Source organism: Lissotriton helveticus, chromosome 3_2 (genome assembly GCF_964261635.1).
Source record: "Lissotriton helveticus chromosome 3_2, aLisHel1.1, whole genome shotgun sequence".
NCBI classification, from domain to species: Eukaryota; Metazoa; Chordata; class Amphibia; order Caudata; family Salamandridae; genus Lissotriton; species Lissotriton helveticus.
The window spans coordinates 179,723,685-179,728,916 of record NC_136062.1 but is presented as its reverse complement, the minus strand read 5'-3'; positions in this window follow the sequence as shown (position 1 = coordinate 179,728,916).

The window sequence follows — 5,232 nt, the reverse complement described above, 5'->3', positions numbered from 1 at the left end:
GACCCACTGATGTATCTGCATCACTTGAAGCGTTCAAACAGTAAGGTCCAGCAGGTGTCTCTGCTGGACCAGGTTGCCGCTCTGCAGATCTGATGAAAAGGCACACCAGCAAAGAGCACGGTAGATGAGGAGATTGCTCTCGTATAATGCGCTCTCGGGGTTGTCGGCAAAGGCCTTCCCGCCTGCTGATGACACAGACTAATCACCGCAGACATCCAGCGAGCTATGGTCTGCTTGGATAGAGAGTAACCTTGACGTAATCTTCCATATGCTATAAATAGCTGGTCTGATTTCCGAATTGTTGCAGTTCGTTGAAGACAGAACTTGAGACACCTCCTGATATCAAGGGAATGTAAGGCTCTTTCAGCCGCTGTTTGAAAATTTGAAAAGAAAGCTTTCAAAATTATCGGTTCATTAAGGTGAAAATCCGTAGGTACCTTAGGCAGGAAGCTGGGATTGGTACGAAGCACCACTGAATTGGAAGTGAACTGTAGAAAAGGTGACTTAACCATGAATGCATGAATGTCGCTGACCCTCCTAGCTGATATCCGCGCCAATAGCAGAGATACCTTCCAAGAAAGGAACCTAAGATCCACTTTATTAATAGGTTCAAAGCAGTGAAGCAGGAGTTGTGCGAGCACCACATACAAATGCCAGGATGGAGGTGGACGCCGAATAGGGGGAAACATTCGAAATAGTCTTTTAAAAAATTGCTGAATAAGTCGAGTAGAGTAGAGAGTTAGAACCATCCTGACGGAAACTTGAGATAGCTGCCAAAAACACTTTCAACGTGGAATGAGATAAACCTGATTTTGCCAGTTGAAGAAAGAACGGTAAGATCTGTTCTGGCCTGGCATGAATTGGATGCAAATTGGCAGATTGACACCAGGTGCAAAATCTTTTCCATTTGAGTTTGTATGTCTTAATCGTGGCAGGCGCTCTAGCATTGGCTAAAACTTCTTGACAGTCCGCAGGGATATCCAAGTGTGCAAACTCAAGGTGTTGAGGAGCCAAGCTGCTAATCTCAAGGAGGCTGGGTCACGGTGACCGATCTGGCCCTCCTTAATGGACAGCAGGTTCGGTATTGGTGGAAACTGAATAGGATCGCACTCCGAAAGGAGAAGTTTAGTCAACCAGTATTGGCAAGGCCATCTGGGAGCAATGAGAATGAGGCGACAAGGCTGCTTCTTCATCTTGCGGATGACTCTGGGAACCAACGGAATCGGAGGAAGGCGTAGGCATATATCTGAGACCAGTTCATGGAAAGCGCATTTCAACACGAGTCCTTGTGGGGAAGCCAGCTTGCAAAGTGTGGGCATTTGCAGTTCTGGCTTGTTGCAAACCGGTCCAGATTGGGATGACCCCACTCCCGAAAGACTCGTTCCAACGTTGGTTGGTGAATCTCCCATTCATGATTGGATATTGAAGATCTACTGAGGGAATCCGCTAGAGCATTGGAGATCCCCGGAACATGGACAGCTGAAATGCTGATCTTGTGACTCAATGCCAAGTCCCAGATCTCCCGGGTTTGTTGAGAGAGCAGGGCCGACTTTGTACCGCCCTGTTTGTTTAAGTAATGCATACTTGTTATTTTGTCTGTCCGAATTAGTACCAAAGCCGGTTGGATGACTGTTCGAAAGGACTTCAAGGCCAAGAAAATGTCTCGCAGCTCCAGGAGGTTGATGTGCCACTTCTTTTGTTGCACATTCCACTTTCCGTTGACCGTCATTCCCTGTAGGTGTGCTCCCCATCCTTCGAGAGCAGCATCCGTGTGATGGTGAAATTCGGTGGTACTTCCTCCAGGAATGCACATCCTTCCTGCAAATTCTTCATCCGAGTCCTCCAGATAAAGGCTTCTCGCATGCGAGGAGTTATGAGAATGACGTCGAACGACCCCGAAACCTGCAACCATTGGAGGTTGAGTTCATCTTGTAAAGGTCTTATTCTGAGACGGCAGTTGGTTATCAGAGGGATGCAGGATGAAATCATCCCTAGGAAAAACTTGAACAGCTGAACTTAAACGTACTCTTTTTCTTGCAATAGGCGAGCTAGCTTGCAGATCTTGTGTTGTCTCTCTTTTGAGAGGAAAGCCTGAGTGAGTTGGGTGTCTAGCGTAGCTCCTAAGAAGGACTTTCTTTGCGACGGAATGAGATGAGATTTCTCAAAGTTGATGGAGAGGCCCAGAGACTGGAATAGTGATAGGCATCTTTGAACGTGTGCGCTTGCCTTTGCAAAAGAACGCGCCTTAATAAGGCAATCGTCCAAGTATGGGAAGATTTGAATGCCCTCTAAGCGAAGGTGTGCTGCCACTGGAGCTAAAACTATTGTGAAAAGACGGGGTGCTGACCGAAGTCCAAAGGGATGTACTCTGAACTGAAAATCCCTGCCAGCCACTCTGAATCATAAGAATTTTCTGTGTCTGGGGAGGATCTGCAAATGAAAATACGCGTCTTGAAGGTCAAGGGTGGCCATGTGATCCCCTACTGACAAAAGCTGGAGGATTTCTTGAAGTGTTAACGTCCGGAAGGACAACTTTTTCAGGTATTTGTTGAGGGCGCGCAGGTCGAGGATGGGGCGCCATTCTACCGTTTTTTTCCATATGAGGAAAAATCTTGAGTAAAAACCTGTTCCTCTTTGCAAATGAGGGACCTTTTCGATCGCTCCCTTACGTATCATCACATTTATTTGGGTAAACAACTACTTGATATGAGCTGGAGGTGGGCCCTTGGGAGGAGAGTTTGGATTCTTGATGAATTCCAAATTGTGGCCTCTGGCCACTATATCCAGGACCCACTTGTCTGTAGTAATTGCGGGCCAGTTCGAGTAGAATCAGGATATTTTTCCTCCAACCTTTGACTGGGGGAGGGTAGAGATGGTGGCAGGTGGCGTGTCTCATTGCTTCTTAGGAGGGCTTTCTTCTTGACTGCGCGTAGGAGTTACCTCGCTGTCCGTAAGACTGTTGCTTGTAGGGCTGGTATCTCTGATTAATTTGAGAGGTTTGGTATGACCTCTGCTGATTGTAGCTTCCTCTGTTGGAAAAAGGATCCACGCCCTATAGCACCTCGAAAGGACGACTTACGAAACTGAAGGCTACCCAAAGATCTTGCCGTCTCCATGTCCTTCTTGATAGCCTGAAGGGCCTGGTCAACATGCTTGCCTAAAAGAAACTCGCCATCAAATGGCATGTCGATTATCTTTCATTGTACTCCTCGGCGAAAAGATGTGGATTTCAGTCATCCCTGCTGCACCCGCTAGCTGCCTGAATCCTGCAGACGCCACATCTACAGATGCATCAATCATTTCTGCAGAAGTATTTTCACCTTCTCGTAAAATCTGCCTTGCCTCAGATTTCGCAGGTTCTGGTAGCATTTCAACGTAGGGGGAGATGTCGGACCACATTTGCCTGTCATATCTCCCTAATATCGCTAGGAAGTTCATGGCCCGTACAGTTATTGCCGCCATAGTGGAGACTTTTTTCCCGATGGAATCTAGTCATCTGCCATCTCTATCTGGTGGAGCAGATATAGGAGAAGAGGGGTTCCTGGCCCGTCTTTGTGCCGCTTGGGCGACAACCGAATCAGCCTTAGGTTGTCCTATAAGGCATGCAAGAGAGTTGTCCGGTGCCTTATACTTCTTGCCTACCCGGGGCAAGACAACAGGAAGAGAATTGGGTGTTGCCATAATCTTTAATCCTTTCTTCCATATGGAATCAATGATGGGAATAGTTTTCACTTGCCTTCGTGGTTGATCTTTAAAATCATAAAGAAAGCAATCGTCTTTCTTTGTCTCCATTGGGATCAGAAATCTGTTTGTAGCTCTCTCCATCAGGAAATCTCAGATGTCTAATGGAGGGGAGTTAGCCGTAGTGGGAGTAGAAGGTGATGGCGTCTGAATTTGGTACTTATGCCACTTCGACAGAACAATTTGTCATCCCCCTCTCCTTCCTCTCTATCTTCATCCGTGGTGTTAGCCTCCTGAGAATGGTGAGATGGTGCTGGAGAAGGTGGTCTTGGAGAGCTCACGGAAGATGCAGAGGCCTGAGGCATGGGCATTGATGGGAGAGACCCCGCCGACTCAGATGGAGGGAAACGGCGATAGTAGTCGTCTAACATGAATTGTAAATTATTGAGAAGGGTCAAAGGCATCTGTGCTGTGGGCATCGTGGCAGGAGCTTGATCCACAGGCTCAGAGGTTCTTCGTCCTGATCTGCATCCTGATATTTAATGAGCAATTCTGACGGACTCGTAGCAGTGTGGAATGTCGTCTACATCAGATTGCTCCTCGTCGTCATCAGAATCCAGCAATTGGTCGGGTAATTTAAGTGGTGAAAGAGCTTGCCATGACGAGCCACGTCTTTCTAGCAAAGAAGCTGTCGTAGCCGGTGGGGCAAAGGAGGCCGTAGACGGTGTGGTGGACCATACTTGCAGTTCAGTGCAAGATAACAGAACAGGCGTCAACGGTTTTGCCGTCGACTGTGCAGTTGTCGATGGAGATGGTGCCGACGAGACGTGTTACCACAGAAAGAACTCCCTCACAACCTAGATAATATTACTTTCTATTTCACAACACATTTCATTCTGGGCTAGTAAACCGAACAAACAATGACATTACAACATGCTCATTTCGACTTTTTTATTTATTTTTACTATGTCTTGATTCATTACTTTAATTCATTTATCATCTTTATCAAAAATACATATTCAGATTATATACAAAAAATGTTTTCTACAGTCATAATGTATTCATCCCCAGGTAGAGAACAACCCACACATACCACTCACACACATATACATTCCATTCATAACACATCCAAAACTCCACAGGATTATCCCAAATTGTACGTTTAGCTGGTTCTAGTCTCAATGGCCCTATATTGGGCTACTGCTAATAAGTAGGTTTGAAAAAGGACACGGTCAACGTGTTTCGGTGGCATAGGGAGATACTAAGGCCACCTTCATCAGGACCCGCAGATTCTCACACCAAGAGTTCTCAACACCCTGGGAAAACCTGAAAAAACATGTATGGAAAAATCCATTGGTTAATAGCCCATAGCGACACAATCTCTTTATATATAGACACTTATTGGACCAAGCCCATACAGACATTATATTTGCTTTTATTAAGGAAGATGCGGCTTGGTTTCAATACGGGTAACAACAAAATAAATGGACAGTTTTGAAGTCTATGTCTATAAAAATCCGGAAGTGAGTATTCTCATTAGGAACGTTGACA